This window comes from Drosophila virilis, chromosome X, assembly GCF_030788295.1.
Source record: "Drosophila virilis strain 15010-1051.87 chromosome X, Dvir_AGI_RSII-ME, whole genome shotgun sequence".
NCBI lineage: Eukaryota > Metazoa > Arthropoda > Insecta > Diptera > Drosophilidae > Drosophila > Drosophila virilis.
Window position 1 is genome coordinate 839578 of NC_091543.1, and position 27612 is coordinate 867189.

Genomic DNA, 27612 nt, shown 5'->3' on the forward strand with positions numbered 1-27612 from the left:
TCAAAGAAATTAAATATCGCTGGATAAGAAAAAGTTGTCGACCAAAAAGCAATTGGTTCTTGTAAAGTCTACTTTTTTGATGATTTTTCGGATTATCTCCGCCAAATAATGTCCGATTTTAGAATTTTATACCATTCTAAGCTCGTATGGATCAGTACTATCGATTGGCATCAAAAAATTGAAAATCCAAAATTTGACCCAAATCGACCAAAAATCAAGGGGTTATATCACGTTTTTTCTCAAAATCGGGGTTGGTTGAAAATCATAATTTTTTTCATACTTTTTTTTGGATATCTCGGATAAATATTGTCGGATTTTTAAATGTTATACCATTTTGAACTCGTACGGAACCCTTATATCAATTTGCATTCAAAGAAATTAAATATCGATGGATAAGAAAAAGTTGTCGACATAAAGCAATTGGTTCTTGTAAAGTCTACTTTTTTGATGATTTTTCGGAGTATCTCCGCCAAATAATGTCCGATTTTGGAATTTTATACCATTCTAAGCTCGTAAGGATCAGAACTATCGATTGGCATCAAAAAATTGAAAATCCAAAATTCGACCCAAATTGACCAAAAATCAAGGGGTTATATCACGTTTTTTCTCAAAATCGGGGTCGGTTCGAAAATCATAACCTTTTTCATACTTTTTTTTTTGATATCTCGGATAAATATTGTCGGATTTTTAAATGTTATGCCTTTTTGAACTCTTACGGAGCCCTTATATCAATTTGCATTCAAAGAAATTAAATATCGATGGATAAGAAAAAGTTGTCGACCAAAAAGCAATTGGTTCTTGTAAAGTCTACTTTTTTGATGATTTTTCGGATTATCTCCGCCAAATAATGTCCGATTTTAGAATTTTATACCATTCTAAGCTCGTATGGATCAGTACTATCGATTGGCATCAAAAAATTGAAAATCCAAAATTTGACCCAAATCGACCAAAAATCAAGGGGTTATATCACGTTTTTTCTCAAAACCGGGGTTGGTTCGAAAATCATAATTTTTTTCATACTTTTTTTTGGATATCTCGGATAAATATTGTCGGATTTTTAAATGTTATACCATTTTGAACTCGTACGGAACCCTTATATCAATTTGCATTCAAAGAAATTAAATATCGATGGATAAGAAAAAGTTGTCGACATAAAGCAATTGGTTCTTGTAAAGTCTACTTTTTTGATGATTTTTCGGAGTATCTCCGCCAAATAATGTCCGATTTTAGAATTTTATACCATTCTAAGCTCGTATGGATCAGTACTATCGATTGGCATCAAAATATTGAAAATCCAAAATTTGACCCAAATCGACCAAAAATCAAGGGGTTACATCACGTTTTTTCTCAAAATCGGGGTCAGTTCGAAAATCATAACCTTTTTCATACTTTTTTTTTTGATATCTCGGATAAATATTGTCGGATTTTTAAATGTTATGCCTTTTTGAACTCTTACGGAGCCCTTATATCAATTTGCATTCAAAGAAATTAAATATCGATGGATAAGAAAAAGTTGTCAACCAAAAGCGATTTTGGAATTTTATACCATTCTAAGCTCGTAAGGATCAGAACTATCGATTGGCATCAAAAAATTGAAAATCCAAAATTTGACCCAAATTGACCAAAAATCAAGGGGTTACATCACGTTTTTGCTGAAAATCGGGGTCGGTTCGAAAATCATAACCTTTTTCAAACTTTTTTTTTGATATCTCGGATAAATATTGTCGGATTTTTAAATGTTATGCCTTTTTGAACTCTTACGGAGCCCTTATATCAATTTGCATTCAAAGAAATTAAATATCGATGGATAAGAAAAAGTTGTCGACCAAAAAGCAATTGGTTCTTGTAAAGTCTACTTTTTTGATGATTTTTCGGATTATCTCCGCCAAATAATGTCCGATTTTAGAATTTTATACCATTCTAAGCTCGTATGGATCAGTACTATCGATTGGCATCAAAAAATTGAAAATCCAAAATTTGACCCAAATCGACCAAAAATCAAGGGGTTATATCACGTTTTTTCTCAAAATCGGGGTTGGTTGAAAATCATAATTTTTTTCATACTTTTTTTTGGATATCTCGGATAAAAATTGTCGGATTTTTAAATGTTATGCCTTTTTGAAATCGTACGGAGCCCTTATATCAATTTGCATTCAAAGAAATTAAATATCGATGGATAAGAAAAAGTTGTCTACCAAAAAGCAATTGGTTCTTGTAAAGTCTACTTTTTTGATGATTTTTCGGATTATCTCCGCCAAATAATGTCCGATTTTGGAATTTTATACCATTCTAAGCTCGTAAGGATCAGAACTATCGATTGGCATCAAAAAATTGAAAATCCAAAATTTGACCCAAATCGACCAAAAATCAAGGGGTTATATCACGTTTTTTCTCAAAACCGGGGTTGGTTCGAAAATCATAATTTTTTTCATATTTTTTTTTGGATATCTCGGATAAATATTGTCGGATTTTTAAATGTTATACCATTTTGAACTCGTACGGAACCCTTATATCAATTTGCATTCAAAGAAATTAAATATCGATGGATAAGAAAAAGTTGTCGACCAAAAAGCAATTGGTTCTTGTAAAGTCTACTTTTTTGATGATTTTTCGGAGTATCTCCGCCAAATAATGTGCGATTTTAGAATTTTATACCATTCTAAGCTCGTATGGATCAGTACTATCGATTGGCATCAAAATATTGATCCAAAATTTGACCCAAATCGACCAAAAATCAAGGGGTTACATCACGTTTTTTCTCAAAATCGGGGTCGGTTCGAAAATCATAACCTTTTTCATACTTTTTTTTTTTATATCTCGGATAAATATAGTCGGATTTTTAAATGTTATGCCTTTTTGAACTCTTACGGAGCCCTTATATCAATTTGCATTCAAAGAAATTAAATATCGATGGATAAGAAAAAGTTGTCGACCAAAAAGCAATTGGTTCTTGTAAAGTCTACTTTTTTGATGATTTTTCGGATTATCTCCGCCAAATAATGTCCGATTTTAGAATTTTATACCATTCTAAGCTCGTATGGATCAGTACTATCGATTGGCATCAAAAAATTGAAAATCCAAAATTTGACCCAAATCGACCAAAAATCAAGGGGTTATATCACGTTTTTTCTCAAAATCGGGGTTGGTTGAAAATCATAATTTTTTTCATACTTTTTTTTGGATATCTCGGATAAATATTGTCGGATTTTTAAATGTTATACCATTTTGAACTCGTACGGAACCCTTATATCAATTTGCATTCAAAGAAATTAAATATCGATGGATAAGAAAAAGTTGTCGACATAAAGCAATTGGTTCTTGTAAAGTCTACTTTTTTGATGATTTTTCGGAGTATCTCCGCCAAATAATGTCCGATTTTGGAATTTTATACCATTCTAAGCTCGTAAGGATCAGAACTATCGATTGGCATCAAAAAATTGAAAATCCAAAATTCGACCCAAATTGACCAAAAATCAAGGGGTTATATCACGTTTTTTCTCAAAATCGGGGTCGGTTCGAAAATCATAACCTTTTTCATACTTTTTTTTTTGATATCTCGGATAAATATTGTCGGATTTTTAAATGTTATGCCTTTTTGAACTCTTACGGAGCCCTTATATCAATTTGCATTCAAAGAAATTAAATATCGATGGATAAGAAAAAGTTGTCGACCAAAAAGCAATTGGTTCTTGTAAAGTCTACTTTTTTGATGATTTTTCGGATTATCTCCGCCAAATAATGTCCGATTTTAGAATTTTATACCATTCTAAGCTCGTATGGATCAGTACTATCGATTGGCATCAAAAAATTGAAAATCCAAAATTTGACCCAAATCGACCAAAAATCAAGGGGTTATATCACGTTTTTTCTCAAAACCGGGGTTGGTTCGAAAATCATAATTTTTTTCATACTTTTTTTTGGATATCTCGGATAAATATTGTCGGATTTTTAAATGTTATACCATTTTGAACTCGTACGGAACCCTTATATCAATTTGCATTCAAAGAAATTAAATATCGATGGATAAGAAAAAGTTGTCGACATAAAGCAATTGGTTCTTGTAAAGTCTACTTTTTTGATGATTTTTCGGAGTATCTCCGCCAAATAATGTCCGATTTTAGAATTTTATACCATTCTAAGCTCGTATGGATCAGTACTATCGATTGGCATCAAAATATTGAAAATCCAAAATTTGACCCAAATCGACCAAAAATCAAGGGGTTACATCACGTTTTTTCTCAAAATCGGGGTCGGTTCGAAAATCATAACCTTTTTCATACTTTTTTTTTTGATATCTCGGATAAATATTGTCGGATTTTTAAATGTTATGCCTTTTTGAACTCTTACGGAGCCCTTATATCAATTTGCATTCAAAGAAATTAAATATCGATGGATAAGAAAAAGTTGTCGACCAAAAAGCAATTGGTTCTTGTAAAGTCTACTTTTTTGATGATTTTTCGGATTATCTCCGCCAAATAATGTCCGATTTTAGAATTTTATACCATTCTAAGCTCGTATGGATCAGTACTATCGATTGGCATCAAAAAATTGAAAATCCAAAATTTGACCCAAATCGACCAAAAATCAAGGGGTTACATCACGTTTTTTCTCAAAATCGGGGTCGGTTCGAAAATCATAACCTTTTTCATACTTTTTTTTTGATATCTCGGAAAAATATTGTCGGATTTTTAAATGTTATGCCTTTTTGAACTCTTACGGAGCCCTTATATCAATTTGCATTCAAAGAAATTAAATATCGATGGATAAGAAAAAGTTGTCGACCAAAAAGCAATTGGTTCTTGTAAAGTCTACTTTTTTGATGATTTTTCGGATTATCTCCGCCAAATAATGTCCGATTTTGGAATTTTATACCATTCTAAGCTCGTATGGATCAGTACTATCGATTGGCATCAAAAAATTGAAAATCCAAAATTTGACCCAAATCGACCAAAAATCAAGGGGTTACATCACGTTTTTTCTCAAAATGGGGGTTGGTTTGAAAATCATAATTTTTTTCATACTTTTTTTTGGATATCTCGGATAAATATTGTCGGATTTTTAAATGTTATGCCTTTCTAAAATCGTACGGAGCCCTTATATCAATTTGCATTCAAAGAAATTAAATATCGATGGATAAGAAAAAGTTGTCGACCAAAAAGCAATTGGTTCTTGTAAAGTCTACTTTTTTGATGGTTTTTCGGAGTATCTCCGCCAAACAATGTCCGATTCTTGAATTTTATACCATTCTAAGCTCGTAAGGATCAGAACTATCGATTGGCATCCAAAATTTGACCCAAATCGACCAAAAATCAAGGGGTTACATCACGTTTTTTCTCAAAATCGGGGTTGGTTTGAAAATCATAATTTTTTTCATACTTTTTTTTGGATATCTCGGATAAATATTGTCGGATTTTTAAATGTTATACCATTTTGAATTCGTACGGAACCCTTATATCAATTTGCATTCAAAGAAATTAAATATCGATGGATAAGAAAAAGTTGTCGACCAAAAAGCAATTGGTTCTTGTAAAGTCTACTTTTTTGATGATTTTTCGGATTATCTCCGCCAAATAATGTCCGATTTTAGAATTTTATACCATTCTAAGCTCGTATGGATCAGTACTATCGATTGGCATCAAAATATTGAAAATCCAAAATTTGACCCAAATCGACCAAAAATCAAGGGGTTACATCACGTTTTTTCTCAAAATCGGGGTCGGTTCGAAAATCATAACCTTTTTCATACTTTTTTTTTTGATATCTCGGATAAATATAGTCGGATTTTTAAATGTTATGCCTTTTTGAACTCTTACGGAGCCCTTATATCAATTTGCATTCAAAGAAATTAAATATCGATGGATAAGAAAAAGTTGTCGACCAAAAAGCAATTGGTTCTTGTAAAGTCTACTTTTTTGATGATTTTTCGGAGTATCTCCGCCAAATAATGTCCGATTTTGGAATTTTATACCATTCTAAGCTCGTAAGGATCAGAACTATCGATTGGCATCAAAAAATTGAAAATCCAAAATTTGACCCAAATTGACCAAAAATCAAGGGGTTACATCACGTTTTTGCTGAAAATCGGGGTCGGTTCGAAAATCATAACCTTTTTCATACTTTTTTTTTTGATATCTCGGATAAATATTGTCGGATTTTTAAATGTTATGCCTTTTTGAACTCTTACGGAGCCCTTATATCAATTTGCATTCAAAGAAATTAAATATCGATGGATAAGAAAAAGTTGTCGACCAAAAAGCAATTGGTTCTTGTAAAGTCTACTTTTTTGATGATTTTTCGGATTATCTCCGCCAAATAATGTCCGATTTTAGAATTTTATACCATTCTAAGCTCGTATGGATCAGTACTATCGATTGGCATCAAAAAATTGAAAATCCAAAATTTGACCCAAATCGACCAAAAATCAAGGGGTTATATCACGTTTTTTCTCAAAATCGGGGTTGGTTGAAAATCATAATTTTTTTCATACTTTTTTTTGGATATCTCGGATAAAAATTGTCGGATTTTTAAATGTTATGCCTTTTTGAAATCGTACGGAGCCCTTATATCAATTTGCATTCAAAAAAATTAATATCGATGGATAAGAAAAAGTTGTCGACCAAAAAGCAATTGGTTCTTGTAAAGTCTACTTTTTTGATGATTTTTCGGATTATCTCCGCCAAATAATGTCCGATTTTGGAATTTTATACCATTCTAAGCTCGTAAGGATCAGAACTATCGATTGGCAAAAATTGAAAATCCAAAATTTGACCCAAATCGACCAAAAATCAAGGGGTTATATCACGTTTTTTCTCAAAACCGGGGTTGGTTTTTTATACCATTCTAAGCTCGTAAGGATCAGAACTATCGATTGGCATCAAAAAATTGAAAATCCAAAATTTGACCCAAATCGACCAAAAATCAAGGGGTTATATCACGTTTTTTCTCAAAACCGGGGTTGGTTCGCAAATCATAATTTTTTTCATACTTTTTTTTGGATATCTCGGATAAATATTGTCGGATTTTTAAATGTTATACCATTTTGAACTCGTACGGAACCCTTATATCAATTTGCATTCAAAGAAATTAAATATCGATGGATAAGAAAAAGTTGTCGACATAAAGCAATTGGTTCTTGTAAAGTCTACTTTTTTGATGATTTTTCGGAGTATCTCCGCCAAATAATGACCGATTTTAGAATTTTATACCATTCTAAGCTCGTATGGATCAGTACTATCGATTGGCATCAAAATATTGAACATCCAAAATTTGACCCAAATCGACCAAAAATCAAGGGGTTACATCACGTTTTTTCTCAAAATCGGGGTCGGTTCGAAAATCATAACCTTTTTCATACTTTTTTTTTTGATATCTCGGATAAATATTGTCGGATTTTTAAATGTTATGCCTTTTTGAACTCTTACGGAGCCCTTATATCAATTTGCATTCAAAGAAATTAAATATCGATGGATAAGAAAAAGTTGCCGACCAAAAAGCAATTGGTTCTTGTAAAGTCTACTTTTTTGATGATTTTTCGGATTATCTCCGCCAAATAATGTCCGATTTTAGAATTTTATACCATTCTAAGCTCGTATGGATCAGTACTATCGATTGGCATCAAAAAATTGAAAATCCAAAATTTGACCCAAATCGACCAAAAATCAAGGGGTTATATCACGTTTTTTCTCAAAATCGGGGTTGGTTGAAAATCATAATTTTTTTCATACTTTTTTTTGGATATCTCGGATAAATATTGTCGGATTTTTAAATGTTATACCATTTTCAACTCGTACGGAACCCTTTTATCAATTTGCATTCAAAGAAATTAAATATCGATGGATAAGAAAAAGTTGTCGACCAAAAAGCAATTGGTTCTTGTAAAGTCTACTTTTTTGATGATTTTTCGGAGTATCTCCGCCAAATAATGTCCGATTTTGGAATTTTATACCATTCTAAGCTCGTAAGGATCAGAACTATCGATTGGCATAAAAAAATTGAAAATCCAAAATTCGACCCAAATTGACCAAAAATCAAGGGGTTACATCACGTTTTTTCTCAAAATCGGGGTCGGTTCGAAAATCATAACCTTTTTCATACTTTTTTTTTTGATATCTCGGATAAATATTGTCGGATTTTTAAATGTTATGCCTTTTTGAACTCTTACGGAGCCCTTATATCAATTTGCATTCAAAGAAATTAAATATCGATGGATAAGAAAAAGTTGTCGACCAAAAAGCAATTGGTTCTTGTAAAGTCTACTTTTTTGATGATTTTTCGGATTATCTCCGCCAAATAATGTCCGATTTTAGAATTTTATACCATTCTAAGCTCGTATGGATCAGTACTATCGATTGGCATCAAAAAATTGAAAATCCAAAATTTGACCCAAATCGACTAAAAATCAAGGGGTTATATCACGTTGTTTCTCAAAATCGGGGTTGGTTGAAAATCATAATTTTTTTCATACTTTTTTTTGGATATCTCGGATAAATATTGTCGGATTTTTAAATGTTATACCATTTTGAACTCGTACGGAACCCTTATATCAATTTGCATTCAAAGAAATTAAATATCGATGGATAAGAAAAAGTTGTCGACATAAAGCAATTGGTTCTTGTAAAGTCTACTTTTTTGATGATTTTTCGGAGTATCTCCGCCAAATAATGTCCGATTTTGGAATTTTATACCATTCTAAGCTCGTAAGGATCAGAATTATCGATTGGCATCAAAAAATTGAAAATCCAAAATTTGACCCAAATTGACCAAAAATCAAGGGGTTACATCACGTTTTTTCTCAAAATGGGGGTTGGTTTGAAAATCATAATTTTTTTCATACTTTTTTTTGGATATCTCGGATAAAAATTGTCGGATTTTTAAATGTTATGCCTTTCTAAAATCGTACGGAGCCCTTATATCAATTTGCATTCAAAGAAATTAAATATCGATGGATAAGAAAAAGTTGTCGACCAAAAAGCAATTGGTTCTTGTAAAGTCTACTTTTTTGATGATTTTTCGGATTATCTCCGCCAAATAATGTCCGATTTTAGAATTTTATACCATTCTAAGCTCGTATGGATCAGTACTATCGATTGGCATCAAAAAATTGAAAATCCAAAATTTGACCCAAATCGACCAAAAATCAAGGGGTTATATCACGTTTTTTCTTAAAATCGGGGTTGGTTGAAAATCATAATTTTTTTCATACTTTTTTTTGGATATCTCGGATAAATATTGTCGGATTTTTAAATGTTATACCATTTTGAACTCGTACGGAACCCTTATATCAATTTGCATTCAAAGAAATTAAATATCGATGGATAAGAAAAAGTTGTCGACATAAAGCAATTGGTTCTTGTAAAGTCTACTTTTTTGATGATTTTTCGGAGTATCTCCGCCAAATAATGTCCGATTTTGGAATTTTATACCATTCTAAGCTCGTAAGGATCAGAACTATCGATTGGCATAAAAAAATTGAAAATCCAAAATTCGACCCAAATTGACCAAAAATCAAGGGGTTACATCACGTTTTTTCTCAAAATCGGGGTCGGTTCGAAAATCATAACCTTTTTCATACTTTTTTTTTTGATATCTCGGATAAATATTGTCGGATTTTTAAATGTTATGCCTTTTTGAACTCTTACGGAGCCCTTATATCAATTTGCATTCAAAGAAATTAAATATCGATGGATAAGAAAAAGTTGTCGACCAAAAAGCAATTGGTTCTTGTAAAGTCTACTTTTTTGATGATTTTTCGGATTATCTCCGCCAAATAATGTCCGATTTTAGAATTTTATACCATTCTAAGCTCGTATGGATCAGTACTATCGATTGGCATCAAAAAATTGAAAATCCCAAATTTGACCCAAATCGACTAAAAATCAAGGGGTTATATCACGTTGTTTCTCAAAATCGGGGTTGGTTGAAAATCATAATTTTTTTCATACTTTTTTTTGGATATCTCGGATAAATATTGTCGGATTTTTAAATGTTATACCATTTTGAACTCGTACGGAACCCTTATATCAATTTGCATTCAAAGAAATTAAATATCGATGGATAAGAAAAAGTTGTCGACATAAAGCAATTGGTTCTTGTAAAGTCTACTTTTTTGATGATTTTTCGGAGTATCTCCGCCAAATAATGTCCGATTTTGGAATTTTATACCATTCTAAGCTCGTAAGGATCAGAATTATCGATTGGCATCAAAAAATTGAAAATCCAAAATTTGACCCAAATTGACCAAAAATCAAGGGGTTACATCACGTTTTTTCTCAAAATGGGGGTTGGTTTGAAAATCATAATTTTTTTCATACTTTTTTTTGGATATCTCGGATAAAAATTGTCGGATTTTTAAATGTTATGCCTTTCTAAAATCGTACGGAGCCCTTATATCAATTTGCATTCAAAGAAATTAAATATCGATGGATAAGAAAAAGTTGTCGACCAAAAAGCAATTGGTTCTTGTAAAGTCTACTTTTTTGATGATTTTTCGGATTATCTCCGCCAAATAATGTCCGATTTTAGAATTTTATACCATTCTAAGCTTGTATGGATCAGTACTATCGATTGGCATCAAAAAATTGAAAATCCAAAATTTGACCCAAATCGACCAAAAATCAAGGGGTTATATCACGTTTTTTCTCAAAATCGGGGTTGGTTTGAAAATCATAATTTTTTTCATACTTTTTTTTGGATATCTCGGATAAAAATTGTCGGATTTTTAAATGTTATCCCTTTTTAAAATCGTACGGAGCCCTTATATCAATTTGCATTCAAAGAAATTAAATATCGATGGATAAGAAAAAGTTGTCGACCAAAAAGCAATTGGTTCTTGTAAAGTCTACTTTTTTGATGATTTTTCGGAGTATCTCCGCCAAATAATGTCCGATTTTGGAATTTTATACCATTCTAAGCTCGTAAGGATCAGAACTATCGATTGGCATCAAAAAATTGAAAATCCAAAATTTGACCCAAATTGACCAAAAATCAAGGGGTTACATCACGTTGTTTCTCAAAACCGGGGTTGGTTCGAGAATCATAATTTTTTTCATATTTTTTTTTGGATATCTCGGATAAATATTGTCGGATTCTTAAATGTTATACCATTTTGAACTCGTACGGAACCCTTATATCAATTTGCATTCAAAGAAATTAAATATCGATGGATAAGAAAAAGTTGTCGACATAAAGCAATTGGTTCTTGTAAAGTCTACTTTTTTGATGATTTTTCGGAGTATCTCCGCCAAATAATGTCCGATTTTAGAATTTTATACCATTCTAAGCTCGTATGGATCAGAACTATCGATTGGCATCAAAATATTGAAAATCCAAAATTTGACCCAAATCGACCAAAAATCAAGGGGTTACATCACGTTTTTTCTCAAAATCGGGGTCGGTTCGAAAATCATAACCTTCTTCATACTTTTTTTTTTGATATCTCGGATAAATATTGTCGGATTTTTAAATGTTATGCCTTTTTGAACTCTTACGGAGCCCTTATATCAATTTGCATTCAAAGAAATGAAATATCGATGGATAAGAAAAAGTTGTCGACCAAAAAGCAATTGGTTCTTGTAAAGTCTACTTTTTTGATGATTTTTCGGATTATCTCCGCCAAATAATGTCCGATTTTAGAATTTTATACCATTCTAAGCTCGTATGGATCAGTACTATCGATTGGCATCAAAAAATTGAAAATCCAAAATTTGACCCAAATCGACCAAAAATCAAGGGGTTATATCACGTTTTTTCTCAAAATCAGGGTTGGTTGAAAATCATAATTTTTTTCATACTTTTTTTTGGATATCTCGGATAAATATTGTCGGATTTTTAAATGTTATACCATTTTGAACTCGTACGGAACCCTTATATCAATTTGCATTCAAAGAAATTTAATATCGATGGATAAGAAAAAGTTGTCGACATAAAGCAATTGGTTCTTGTAAAGTCTACTTTTTTGATGATTTTTCGGAGTATCTCCGCCAAATAATGTCCGATGTTGGAATTTTATACCATTCTAAGCTCGTAAGGATCAGAACTATCGATTGGCATCAAAAAATTGAAAATCCAAAATTCGACCCAAATTGACCAAAAATCAAGGGGTTACATCACGTTTTTTCTCAAAATCGGGGTCGGTTCGAAAATCATAACCTTTTTCATACTTTTTTTTTTGATATCTCGGATAAATATTGTCGGATTTTTAAATGTTATGCCTTTTTGAACTCTTACGGAGCCCTTATATCAATTTGCATTCAAAGAAATTAAATATCGATGGATAAGAAAAAGTTGTCGACCAAAAAGCAATTGGTTCTTGTAAAGTCTACTTTTTTGATGATTTTTCGGAGTATCTCCGCCAAATAATGTCCGATTTTGGAATTTTATACCATTCTAAGCTCGTAAGGATCAGAATTATCGATTGGCATCAAAAAATTGAAAATCCAAAATTTGACCCAAATTGACCAAAAATCAAGGGGTTACATCACGTTTTTTCTCAAAATGGGGGTAAGTTTGAAAATCATAACCTTTTTCATACTTTTTTTTGGATATCTCGGATAAAAATTGTCGGATTTTTAAATGTTATGCCTTTCTAAAATCGTACGGAGCCCTTATATCAATTTGCATTCAAAGAAATTAAATATCGATGGATAAGAAAAAGTTGTCGACCAAAAAGCAATTGGTTCTTGTAAAGTCTACTTTTTTGATGATTTTTTGGATTATCTCCGCTAAATAATGTCCGATTTTAGAATTTTATACCATTCTAAGCTCGTATGGATCAGTACTATCGATTGGCATCAAAAAATTGAAAATCCAAAATTTGACCCAAATCGACCAAAAATCAAGGGGTTATATCACGTTTTTTCTCAAAATCGGGGTTGGTTTGAAAATCATAATTTTTTTCATACTTTTTTTTGGATATCTCGGATAAAAATTGTCGGATTTATAAATGTTATGCCTTTTTAAAATCGTACGGAGCCCTTATATCAATTTGCATTCAAAGAAATTAAATATCGATGGATAAGAAAAAGTTGTCGACCAAAAAGCAATTGGTTCTTGTAAAGTCTACTTTTTTGATGATTTTTCGGAGTATCTCCGCCAAATAATGTCCGATTTTGGAATTTTATACCATTCTAAGCTCGTAAGGATCAGAACTATCGATTGGCATCAAAAAATTGAAAATCCAAAATTTGACCCAAATTGACCAAAAATCAAGGGGTTACATCACGTTGTTTCTCAAAACCGGGGTTGGTTCGAAAATCATAATTTTTTTCATACTTTTTTTGGGATATCTCGGATAAATATTGTCGGATTTTGAAATGTTATACCTTTTTGAACTCGTACGGAACCCTTATATCAATTTGCATTCAAAGAAATTAAATATCGATGGATAAGAGAAAGTTGTCGACATAAAGCAATTGGTTCTTGTAAAGTCTACTTTTTTGATGATTTTTCGGAGTATCTCCGCCAAATAATGTCCGATTTTGGAATTTTATACCATTCTAAGCTCGTAAGGATCAGAATTATCGATTGGCATCAAAAAATTGATAATCCAAAATTTGTCCCAAATTGACCAAAAATCAAGGGGTTACATCACGTTTTTTCTCAAAATCGGGGTCGGTTTGAAAATCATAACCTTTTTCATACTTTTTTTTTTATATCTCGGATAAATATTGTCGGATTTTTAAATGTTATGCCTTTTTGAACTCTTACGGAGCCCTTATATCAATTTGCATTCAAAGAAATTAAATATCGATGGATAAGAAAAAGTTGTCGACCAAAAAGCAATTGGTTCTTGTAAAGTCTACTTTTTTGATGATTTTTCGGATTATCTCCGCCAAATAATGTCCGATTTTAGAATTTTATACCATTCTAAGCTCGTATGGATCAGTACTATCGATTGGCATCAAAAAATTGAAAATCCAAAATTTGACCCAAATCGACCAAAAATCAAGGGGTTACATCACGTTTTTTCTCAAAATCGGGGTCGGTTTGAAAATCATAATTTTTTTCATACTTTTTTTTGGATATCTCGGATAAAAATTGTCGGATTTTTAAATGTTATGCCTTTCTAAAATCGTACGGAGCCCTTATATCAATTTGCATTCAAAGAAATTAAATATCGATGGATAAGAAAAAGTTGTCGACCAAAAAGCAATTGGTTCTTGTAAAGTCTACTTTTTTGATGATTTTTCGGAGTATCTCCGCCAAATAATGTCCGATTTTGGAATTTTATACCATTCTAAGCTCGTATGGATCAGTACTATCGATTGGCATCAAAAAATTGAAAATCCAAAATTTGACCCAAATCGACCAAAAATCAAGGGGTTACATCACGTTTTTTCTCAAAATCGGGGTCGGTTTGAAAATCATAATTTTTTTCATACTTTTTTTTGGATATCTCGGATAAAAATTGTCGGATTTTTAAATGTTATGCCTTTCTAAAATCGTACGGAGCCCTTATATCAATTTGCATTCAAAGAAATTAAATATCGATGGATAAGAAAAAGTTGTCGACCAAAAAGCAATTGGTTCTTGTAAAGTCTACTTTTTTGATGATTTTTCGGAGTATCTCCGCCAAATAATGTCCGATTTTGGAATTTTATACCATTCTAAGCTCGTATGGATCAGTACTATCGATTGGCATCAAAAAATTGAAAATCCAAAATTTGACCCAAATCGACCAAAAATCAAGGGGTTACATCACGTTTTTTCTCAAAATCGGGGTCGGTTTGAAAATCATAATTTTTTTCATACTTTTTTTTGGATATCTCGGATAAAAATTGTCGGATTTTTAAATGTTATGCCTTTCTAAAATCGTACGGAGCCCTTATATCAATTTGCATTCAAAGAAATTAAATATCGATGGATAAGAAAAAGTTGTCGACCAAAAAGCAATTGGTTCTTGTAAAGTCTACTTTTTTGATGATTTTTCGGATTATCTCCGCCAAATAATGTCCGATTTTAGAATTTTATACCATTCTAAGCTCGTATGGATCAGTACTATCGATTGGCATCAAAAAATTGAAAATCCAAAATTTGACCCAAATCGACCAAAAATCAAGGGGTTATATCACGTTTTTTCTCAAAATCGGGGTTGGTTTGAAAATCATAATTTTTTTCATACTTTTTTTTGGATATCTCGGATAAAAATTGTCGGATTTTTAAATGTTATGCCTTTTTAAAATTGTACGGAGCCCTTATATCAATTTGCATTCAAAGAAATTAAATATCGATGGATAAGAAAGAGTTGTCGACCAAAAAGCAATTGGTTCTTGTAAAGTCTACTTTTTTGATGATTTTTCGGAGTATCTCCGCCAAATAATGTCCGATTTTGGAATTTTATACCATTCTAAGCTCGTAAGGATCAGAACTATCGATTGGCATCAAAAAATTGAAAATCCAAAATTTGACCCAAATTGACCAAAAATCACGTTTTTTCTCAAAACCGGGGTTGGTTCGAAAATCATAATTTTTTTCATACTTTTTTTTGGATATCTCGGATAAATATTGTCGGATTTTTAAATGTTATGCCTTTTTGAACTCGTACGGAGCCCTTATATCAATTTGCATTCAAAGAAATTAAATATCGATGGATAAGAAAAAGTTGTCGACATAAAGCAATTGGTTCTTGTAAAGTCTACTTTTTTGATGATTTTTCGGAGTATCTCCGCCAAATAATGTCCGATTTTGGAATTTTATACCATTCTAAGCTCGTAAGGATCAGAACTATCGATTGGCATCAAAAAATTGAAAATCCAAAATTCGACCCAAATTGACCAAAAATCAAGGGGTTACATCACGTTTTTTCTCAAAATCGGGGTTGGTTGAAAATCATAATTTTTTTCATACTTTTTTTTGGATATCTCGGATAAATATTGTCGGATTTTTAAATGTTATACCATTTTGAACTCGTACGGAACCCTTATATCAATTTGCATTCAAAGAAATTAAATATCGATGGATAAGAAAAACTTGTCGACCAAAAAGCAATTGGTTCTTGTAAAGTCTACTTTTTTGATGATTTTTCGGAGTATCTCCGCCAAATAATGTCAGATTTTGGAATTTTATACCATTCTAAGCTCGTAAAGATCAGAACTATCGATTGGCATCAAAAAATTGAAAATCCAAAATTTGACCCAAATCGACCAAAAATCACGTTTTTTCTCAAAACCGGGGTTGGTTCGAAAATCATAAATTTTTTCATACTTGTTTTTGGATATCTCGGATAAATATTGTCGGATTTTTAAATGTTATGCCTTTTTGAACTCGTACGGAGCCCTTATATCAATTTGCATTCAAAGAAATTAAATATCGATGGATAAGAAAAAGTTGTCGACCAAAAAGCAATTGGTTCTTGTAAAGTCTACTTTTTTGATGATTTTTCGGAGTATCTCCGCCAAATAATGTCCGATTTTGGAATTTTATACCATTCTAAGCTCGTAAGGATCAGAACTATCGATTGGCATCAAAAAATTGAAAATCCAAAATTTGACCCAAATCGACCAAAAATCAAGGGGTTACATCACGTTTTTTCTCAAAATGGGGGTTGGTTTGAAAATCATAATTTTTTTCATACTTTTTTTTGGATATCTCGGATAAATATTGTCGGATTTTTAAATGTTATGCCTTTCTAAAATCGTACGGAGCCCTTATATCAATTTGCATTCAAAGAAATTAAATATCGATGGATAAGAAAAAGTTGTCGACCAAAAAGTAATTGCATTCAAAGAAATTAAATATCGATGGATAAGAAAAAGTTGTCGACATAAAGCAATTGGTTCTTGTAGTCTACTTTTTTGATGATTTTTCGGAGTATCTCCGCCAAATAATGTCCGATTTTGGAATTTTATACCATTCTAAGCTCGTAAGGATCAGAACTATCGATTGGCATCAAAAAATTGAAAATCCAAAATTTAACCCAAATTGACCAAAAATCAAGGGGTTACATCACGTTTTTTCTCAAAACCGGGGTTGGTTCGAAAATCATAATTTTTTTCATACTTTTTTTTGGATATCTCGGATAAATATTGTCGGATTTTGAAATGTTATACCTTTTTGAACTCGTACGGAACCCTTATATCAATTTGCATTCAAAGAAATTAAATATCGATGGATAAGAAAAAGTTGTCGACCAAAAAGTAATTGGTTCTTGTTAAGTCTATTTTTTTGATGATTTTTCGGAGTATCTCCGCCAAATAATGTCCGATTTTGGAATTTTATACCATTCTAAGCTCGTAAGGATCAGAACTATCGATTGGCATCAAAAAATTGAAAATCCAAAATTTGACCCAAATTGACCAAAAATCAATGGGTTATATCACGTTTTTTCTCAAAATCGGGGTCGGTTCGAAAATCATAACCTTTTTCATACTTTTTTTTTGATATCTCGGATAAATATTGTCGGATTTTTAAATGTTATGCCTTTTTGAACTCTTACGGAGCCCTTATATCAATTTGCATTCAAAGAAATTAAATATCGATGGATAAGAAAAAGTTGTCGACCAAAAAGCAATTGGTTCTTGTAAAGTCTACGTTTTTCTCAAAACCGGGGTTGGTTCGAAAATCATAACCTTTTTCATACTTTTTTTTTGATATCTCGGAAAAATATTGTCGGATTTTTAAATGTTATGCCTTTTTGAACTCTTACGGAGCCCTTATATCAATTTGCATTCAAAGAAATTAAATATCGATGGATAAGAAAAAGTTGTCGACCAAAAAGCAATTGGTTCTTGTAAAGTCTACTTTTTTGATGATTTTTCGGATTATCTCCGCCAAATAATGTCCGATTTTGGAATTTTATACCATTCTAAGCTCGTATGGATCAGTACTATCGATTGGCATCAAAAAATTGAAAATCCAAAATTTTACCCAAATCGACCAAAAATCAAGGGGTTACATCACGTTTTTTCTCAAAATGGGGGTTGGTTTGAAAATCATAATTTTTTTCATACTTTTTTTTGGATATCTCGGATAAATATTGTCGGATTTTTAAATGTTATGCCTTTCTAAAATCGTACGGAGCCCTTATATCAATTTGCATTCAAAGAAATTAAATATCGATGGATAAGAAAAAGTTGTCGACCAAAAAGTAATTGCATTCAAAGAAATTAAATATCGATGGATAAGAAAAAGTTGTCGACATAAAGCAATTGGTTCTTGTAGTCTACTTTTTTGATGATTTTTCGGAGTATCTCCGCCAAATAATGTCCGATTTTGGAATTTTATACCATTCTAAGCTCGTAAGGATCAGAACTATCGATTGGCATCAAAAAATTGAAAATCCAAAATTTAACCCAAATTGACCAAAAATCAAGGGGTTACATCACGTTTTTTCTCAAAACCGGGGTTGGTTCGAAAATCATAATTTTTTTCATACTTTTTTTTGGATATCTCGGATAAATATTGTCGGATTTTGAAATGTTATACCTTTTTGAACTCGTACGGAACCCTTATATCAATTTGCATTCAAACAAATTAAATATCGGTGGGTAAAAAAAAGTTGTTGACCAAAAAGCAATTGGTTCTTGTAAAGTCTACTTTTTTGATGATTTTTCGGAGTATCTCCGCCAAATAATGTCAGATTTTGGAATTTTATACCATTCTAAGCTCGTAAAGATCAGAACTATCGATTGGCATCAAAAAATTGAAAATCCAAAATTTGACCCAAATCGACCAAAAATCACGTTTTTTCTCAAAACCGGGGTTGGTTCGAAAATCATAATTTTTTTCATACTTGTTTTTGGATATCTCGGATAAATATTGTCGGATTTTTAAATGTTATGCCTTTTTGAACTCGTACGGAGCCCTTATATCAATTTGCATTCAAAGAAAATAAATATCGATGGATAAGAAAAAGTTGTCGACCAAAAAGCAATTGGTTCTTGTAAAGTCTACTTTTTTGATGATTTTTCGGATTATCTCCGCCAAATAATGTCCGATTTTAGAATTTTATACCATTTTAAGCTCGTATGGATCAGTACTATCGATTGGCATCAAAAAATTGAAAATCCAAAATTTGACCCAAATCGACCAAAAATCAAGGGGTTATATCACGTTTTTTCTCAAAATCGGGGTTGGTTTGAAAATCATAATTTTTTTCATACTTTTTTTTTGGATATCTCGGATAAAAATTGTCGGATTTTTAAATGTTATGCCTTTTTAAAATCGTACGGAGCCCTTATATCAATTTGCATTCAAAGAAATTAAATATCGATGGATAAGAAAAAGTTGTCGACCAAAAAGTAATTGGTTCTTGTAAAGTCTACTTTTTTGATGATTTTTCGGAGTATCTCCGCCAAATAATGTCCGATTTTGGAATTTTATACCATTCTAAGCTCGTAAGGATCAGAACTATCGATTGGCATCAAAAAATTGAAAATCCAAAATTTGACCCAAATTGACCAAAAATCAATGGGTTATATCACGTTTTTTCTCAAAATCGGGGTCGGTTCGAAAATCATAACCTTTTTCATACTTTTTTTTTGATATCTCGGATAAATATTGTCGGATTTTTAAATGTTATGCCTTTTTGAACTCTTACGGAGCCCTTATATCAATTTGCATTCAAAAAAAATTAAATATCGATGGATAAGAAAAAGTTGTCGACCAAAAAGCAATTTGTTCTTGTAAAGTCTACTTTTTTGATGATTTTTCGGAGTATCTCCGCCAAATAATGTCCGATTTTGGAATTTTATACCATTCTAAGCTCGTAAGGATCAGAACTATCGATTGGCATCAAAAAATTTAAAATCCAAAATTTGACCCAAATTGACAAAAAATCAAGGGGTTACATCACGTTTTTTCTCAAAATCGGGGTCGGTTCGAAAATCATAACCTTTTTCATACTTTTTTTTTGATATCTCGGAAAAATATTGTCGGATTTTTAAATGTTATGCCTTTTTGAACTCTTACGGAGCCCTTATATCAATTTGCATTCAAAGAAATTAAATATCGATGGATAAGAAAAAGTTGTCGACCAAAAAGCAATTGGTTCTTGTAAAGTCTACTTTTTTGATGATTTTTCGGATTATCTCCGCCAAATAATGTCCGATTTTGGAATTTTATACCATTCTAAGCTCGTATGGATCAGTACTATCGATTGGCATCAAAAAATTGAAAATCCAAAATTTGACCCAAATCGACCAAAAATCAAGGGGTTACATCACGTTTTTTCTCAAAATGGGGGTTGGTTTGAAAATCATAATTTTTTTCATACTTTTTTTTGGATATCTCGGATAAATATTGTCGGATTTTTAAATGTTATGCCTTTCTAAAATCGTACGGAGCCCTATATCAATTTGCATTCAAAGAAATTAAATATCGATGGATAAGAAAAAGTTGTCGACCAAAAAGTAATTGCATTCAAAGAAATTAAATATCGATGGATAAGAAAAAGTTGTCGACATAAAGCAATTGGTTCTTGTAGTCTACTTTTTTGATGATTTTTCGGAGTATCTCCGTCAAATAATGTCCGATTTTGGAATTTTATACCATTCTAAGCTCGTAAGGATCAGAACTATCGATTGGCATCAAAAAATTGAAAATCCAAAATTTAACCCAAATTGACCAAAAATCAAGGGGTTACATCACGTTTTTTCTCAAAACCGGGGTTGGTTCGAAAATCATAATTTTTTTCATACTTTTTTTTGGATATCTCGGATAAATATTGTCGGATTTTGAAATGTTATACCTTTTTGAACTCGTACGGAACCCTCATATCAATTTGCATTCAAACAAATTAAATATCGGTGGGTAAAAAAAAGTTGTTGACCAAAAAGCAATTGGTTCTTGTAAAGTCTACTTTTTTGATGATTTTTCGGAGTATCTCCGCCAAATAATGTCAGATTTTGGAATTTTATACCATTCTAAGCTCGTAAAGATCAGAACTATCGATTGGCATCAAAAAATTGAAAATCCAAAATTTCACCCAAATCGACCAAAAATCACGTTTTTTCTCAAAACCGGGGTTGGTTCGAAAATCATAATTTTTTTCATACTTGTTTTTGGATATCTCGGATAAATATTGTCGGATTTTTAAATGTTATGCCTTTTTGAACTCGTACGGAGCCCTTATATCAATTTGCATTCAAAGAAAATAAATATCGATGGATAAGAAAAAGTTGTCGACCAAAAAGCAATTGGTTCTTGTAAAGTCTACTTTTTTGATGATTTTTCGGAGTATCTCCGCCAAATAATGTCCGATTTTGGAATTTTATACCATTCTAAGCTCGTAAGGATCAGAACTATCGATTGGCATCAAAAAATTGAAAATCCAAAATTTGACCCAAATTGACCAAAAATCAAGGGGTTACATCACGTTTTTTCTCAAAATCGGGGTCGGTTCGAAAATCATAACCTTTTTCATACTTTTTTTTTGGATATCTCGGATAAAAATTGTCGGATTTTTAAATGTTATGCCTTTTTAAAATCGTACGGAGCCCTTATATCAATTTGCATTCAAAGAAATTAAATATCGATGGATAAGAAAAAGTTGTCGACATAAAGCAATTGGTTCTTGTAGTCTACTTTTTTGATGATTTTTCGGAGTATCTCCGTCAAATAATGTCCGATTTTGGAATTTTATACCATTCTAAGCTCGTAAGGATCAGAACTATCGATTGGCATCAAAAAATTGAAAATCCAAAATTTGACCCAAATTGACCAAAAATCAAGGGGTTACATCACGTTTTTTCTCAAAATCGGGGTCGGTTCGAAAATCATAATTTTTTTCATACTTGTTTTTGGATATCTCGGATAAATATTGTCGGATTTTTAAATGTTATGCCTTTTTGAACTCTTACGGAGCCCTTATATCAATTTGCATTCAAAAAAAATTAAATATCGATGGATAAGAAAAAGTTGTCGACCAAAAAGCAATTTGTTCTTGTAAAGTCTACTTTTTTGATGATTTTTCGGAGTATCTCCGCCAAATAATGTCCGATTTTGGAATTTTATACCATTCTAAGCTCGTAAGGATCAGAACTATCGATTGGCATCAAAAAATTTAAAATCCAAAATTTGACCCAAATTGACAAAAAATCAAGGGGTTACATCACGTTTTTTCTCAAAATCGGGGTCGGTTCGAAAATCATAACCTTTTTCATACTTTTTTTTTGATATCTCGGAAAAATATTGTCGGATTTTTAAATGTTATGCCTTTTTGAACTCTTACGGAGCCCTTATATCAATTTGCATTCAAAGAAATTAAATATCGATGGATAAGAAAAAGTTGTCGACCAAAAAGCAATTGGTTCTTGTAAAGTCTACTTTTTTGATGATTTTTCGGATTATCTCCGCCAAATAATGTCCGATTTTGGAATTTTATACCATTCTAAGCTCGTATGGATCAGTACTATCGATTGGCATCAAAAAATTGAAAATCCAAAATTTGACCCAAATCGACCAAAAATCAAGGGGTTACATCACGTTTTTTCTCAAAATGGGGGTTGGTTTGAAAATCATAATTTTTTTCATACTTTTTTTTGGATATCTCGGATAAATATTGTCGGATTTTTAAATGTTATGCCTTTCTAAAATCGTACGGAGCCCTTATATCAATTTGCATTCAAAGAAATTAAATATCGATGGATAAGAAAAAGTTGTCGACCAAAAAGTAATTGCATTCAAAGAAATTAAATATCGATGGATAAGAAAAAGTTGTCGACATAAAGCAATTGGTTCTTGTAGTCTACTTTTTTGATGATTTTTCGGAGTATCTCCGTCAAATAATGTCCGATTTTGGAATTTTATACCATTCTAAGCTCGTAAGGATCAGAACTATCGATTGGCATCAAAAAATTGAAAATCCAAAATTTAACCCAAATTGACCAAAAATCAAGGGGTTACATCACGTTTTTTCTCAAAACCGGGGTTGGTTCGAAAATCATAATTTTTTTCATACTTTTTTTTGGATATCTCGGATAAATATTGTCGGATTTTGAAATGTTATACCTTTTTGAACTCGTACGGAACCCTCATATCAATTTGCATTCAAACAAATTAAATATCGGTGGGTAAAAAAAAGTTGTTGACCAAAAAGCAATTGGTTCTTGTAAAGTCTACTTTTTTGATGATTTTTCGGAGTATCTCCGCCAAATAATGTCAGATTTTGGAATTTTATACCATTCTAAGCTCGTAAAGATCAGAACTATCGATTGGCATCAAAAAATTGAAAATCCAAAATTTCACCCAAATCGACCAAAAATCACGTTTTTTCTCAAAACCGGGGTTGGTTCGAAAATCATAATTTTTTTCATACTTGTTTTTGGATATCTCGGATAAATATTGTCGGATTTTTAAATGTTATGCCTTTTTGAACTCGTACGGAGCCCTTATATCAATTTGCATTCAAAGAAAATAAATATCGATGGATAAGAAAAAGTTGTCGACCAAAAAGCAATTGGTTCTTGTAAAGTCTACTTTTTTGATGATTTTTCGGAGTATCTCCGCCAAATAATGTCCGATTTTGGAATTTTATACCATTCTAAGCTCGTAAGGATCAGAACTATCGATTGGCATCAAAAAATTGAAAATCCAAAATTTGACCCAAATTGACCAAAAATCAAGGGGTTACATCACGTTTTTTCTCAAAATCGGGGTCGGTTCGAAAATCATAACCTTTTTCATACTTTTTTTTTGGATATCTCGGATAAAAATTGTCGGATTTTTAAATGTTATGCCTTTTTAAAATCGTACGGAGCCCTTATATCAATTTGCATTCAAAGAAATTAAATATCGATGGATAAGAAAAAGTTGTCGACCAAAAAGCAATTTGTTCTTGTAAAGTCTACTTTTTTGATGATTTTTCGGAGTATCTCCGCCAAATAATGTCCGATTTTGGAATTTTATACCATTCTAAGCTCGTAAGGATCAGAACTATCGATTGGCATCAAAAAATTGAAAATCCAAAATTTGACCCAAATCGACCAGAAATCAAGGGGTTATATCACGTTTTTTCTCAAAATCGGGGTTGGTTTGAAAATCATAATTTTTTTCATACTTTTTTTTTGGATATCTCGGATAAAAATTGTCGGATTTTTAAATGTTATGCCTTTTTAAAATCGTACGGAGCCCTTATATCAATTTGCATTCAAAGAAATTAAATATCGATGGATAAGAAAAAGTTGTCGACCAAAAAGTAATTGGTTCTTGTAAAGTCTACTTTTTTGATGATTTTTCGGAGTATCTCCGCCAAATAATGTCCGATTTTGAAATTTTATACCATTCTAAGCTCGTAAGGATCAGAACTATCGATTGGCATCAAAAAATTGAAAATCCAAAATTTGACCCAAATTGACCAAAAATCAATGGGTTATATCACGTTTTTTCTCAAAATCGGGGTCGGTTCGAAAATCATAACCTTTTTCATACTTTTTTTTTGATATCTCGGATAAATATTGTCGGATTTTTAAATGTTATGCCTTTTTGAACTCTTACGGAGCCCTTATATCAATTTGCATTCAAAAAAAATTAAATATCGATGGATAAGAAAAAGTTGTCGACCAAAAAGCAATTTGTTCTTGTAAAGTCTACTTTTTTGATGATTTTTCGGATTATCTCCGCCAAATAATGTCCGATTTTGGAATTTTATACCATTCTAAGCTTGTATGGATCAGTACTATCGATTGGCATCAAAAAATTGAAAATCCAAAATTTGACCCAAATCGACCAAAAATCAAGGGGTTACATCACGTTTTTTCTCAAAATGGGGGTTGGTTTGAAAATCATAATTTTTTTCATACTTTTTTTTGGATATCTCGGATAAATATTGTCGGATTTTTAAATGTTATGCCTTTTTGAAATCGTACGGAGCCCTTATATCAATTTGCATTCAAAGAAATTAAATATCGATGGATAAGAAAAAGTTGTCGACCAAAAAGTAATTGGTTCTTGTTAAGTCTACTTTTTTGATGATTTTTCGGAGTATCTCCGCCAAATAATGTCCGATTTTGGAATTTTATACCATTCTAAGCTCGTAAGGATCAGAACTATCGATTGGCATCAAAAAATTGAAAATCCAAAATTTGACCCAAATTGACCAAAAATCAATCAAAAAAAATCACGTTTTTTCTCAAAATCGGGGTCGGTTCGAAAATCATAACCTTTTTCATACTTTTTTTTTGATATCTCGGATAAATATTGTCGGATTTTTAAATGTTATGCCTTTTTGAACTCTTACGGAGCCCTTATATCAATTTGCATTCAAAGAAATTAAATATCGATGGATAAGAAAAAGTTGTCGACCAAAAAGCAATTTGTTCTTGTAAAGTCTACTTTTTTGATGATTTTTCGGATTATCTCCGCCAAATAATGTCCGATTTTGGAATTTTATACCATTCTAAGCTCGTAAGGATCAGGATTATCGATTGGCATCAAAAAATTGAAAATCCAAAATTTGACCCAAATCGACCAAAAATCAAGGGGTTACATCACGTTTTTTCTCAAAATCGGGGTTGGTTTGAAAATCATAATTTTTTTCATACTTTTTTTTGGATATCTCGGATAAATATTGTCGGATTTTTAAATGTTATGCCTTTTTGAAATCGTACGGAACCCTTATATCAATTTGCATTCAAACAAATTAAATATCGATGGGTTAAAAAAAGTTGTTGACCAAAAAGCAATTGGTTCTTATAAAGTCTACTTTTTTGATGATTTTTCGGAGTATCTCCGTCAAATAATGTCCGATTTTGGAATTTTATACCATTTTGAGCTCGTAAGAGCTGACCCTTTGCTGAAAGCAAATTATGTATTGCCCGCATAGACAACCACTCGACAAAGTAGTCGAGTCTTGCGTAATCCGTTTCGTAATGTTAATGTATTGAAAAAGCTGTGCCAGTGCCAAAAAGCAAACCAGGACAGAATTATGACACAAAAAAAAAGCAACTATGAGTGCTGTAAGCGGGTGTAATCGACAAGCAGATACCCTGAGACCAGCAACAACTACAATTTTGAACTGTGCTTTTACTTGCCTTCGCCTCAGACTTAAGGCAATTCTTTCTTGAATAACTTCGGTGCTTAGAGTCCGATCTGTTGTGAACTTTTCAGGGCATGAGAAAGCAGAAGTTGCTTCCTTCTAAAAAGGCATTAGCATGTGCAATAATTAATCAATTAAGATAAGCATAATTACGGTATTTAACATACGATATATTATAGAATAATGTATATCGACTACTTATCGATATTCAGCTATTAACAGAGGAGGAAACCCGAATGAAATAGAATAGAATAATAGAAGCTCATTCACAAAACCAAATACATGCATATCAAGCTCGTCAAATTTTGAAGTTTTGTCTAAGAAAAGCAGGTAATAAAATCGATTTTTATCGATATTTTTATTAACTTTTATAATATTTGCTTCATATTATATTTAAAGTACATATAGTTTATAAAAGCAAACCCCTCATACCCTTTTAGCCCATTGTCAATGGACTGAGAATAAAGCAAGCATGTGCCTAAAAAAATAGATGTGTAGATCGAGACGAAAATACGTTGGATTTGAACCAATATTCAAGTGCACACAAAGGACACGTCGTGCTGTAAATGATTATGGGTTGGGGAGTGCTGCGAGTTGGTTGGTTAGCTTTTCGAATGGCTGCGATAGATAGGACACGTATCTAATAAAATGGCTAGCACGCGTGTGTCCCTCGTCCTTTACACACACACACACACACACACACACACACACACACACGCGTAGTCTAATGTGGCACAAACTTCGATCTGGCACTTGCAGAGCTTGCACACGGACGCAAATATTTGGCCAAGTTGGCAGCGCTCGCTTTGTGAGCTCATTAAATTTTGTTAAATGTAAATATGTGTGCGTGTGTGTGTGTGTGTAGATGGAAGAAGGAGGGAGGTGGGGAGAGGGGGCAGCGTGCAACACGTAGCCGGCATTGGCATTGTCGCAGCCAAAGGACAGCCGGGCAAATGCACTTCCTAGCACACTTCCTGTTGCCAATCGCCCCAGATCCTGCTCGTCCTGCTCGTCCTTGCGAATTTATTACGTGCAAATGTAAATAGCGGCACGTGCAGGCAGCCCATAGTCAGACGCAGACCCCGACTCGCAGCCATTCCCAAGATGAATGCGCGACCGCGTCCTCTGCTGGCAATAAAAATGTTGTTGTCGCCAAACAAAGGCGAGGCACACACACTCAGAGAGAGAAAGAGAGAGAGAGAGAGAGAGAGACGCTTTGTCAATAGATAAACCATCTACAAGATACAGATACTTTGCCACAATATGCAATATTTGGTTTATTTGTTTGCCAATACTCCTTTTCAGCTTGGCTGGCATTCACTTTATTTTTTAGCCGACAGCAAATTTGACAGCTCAATGCAAACAGTAAAAAACGGAGACCTGATGTGCTCGAATTTGTCGCATTAGCTCAAACAGGCTGGCTGGCCCAATAAAAGGCAAATGAATGCATTTGCAAATATCAGGTACTCAGTTGCATACTGAATCAGTTGAATAACTGGGATAGTTCCCAAAGCAAATACCTATTCGATAATAATGAATGAATGCAAATATTCAATATAAATTTATCGACTCGATACGAGAGCAGCTTAAGGCAAATACAAGCAATGTGTACATTTACTCGCTCACATTTACAATTAAACGGT

The 27612-nt window shown here is 32.3% G+C and overlaps 1 protein-coding gene across 2 annotated transcripts in view; it reads left to right on the forward strand.

The window, feature by feature from the left end:
• The window catches only part of DIP-beta (Dpr-interacting protein beta), a 74772-nt gene that overhangs the window by 22296 nt on the left and 24864 nt on the right, over nt 1-27612 (forward strand). The window lies entirely within an intron of this gene.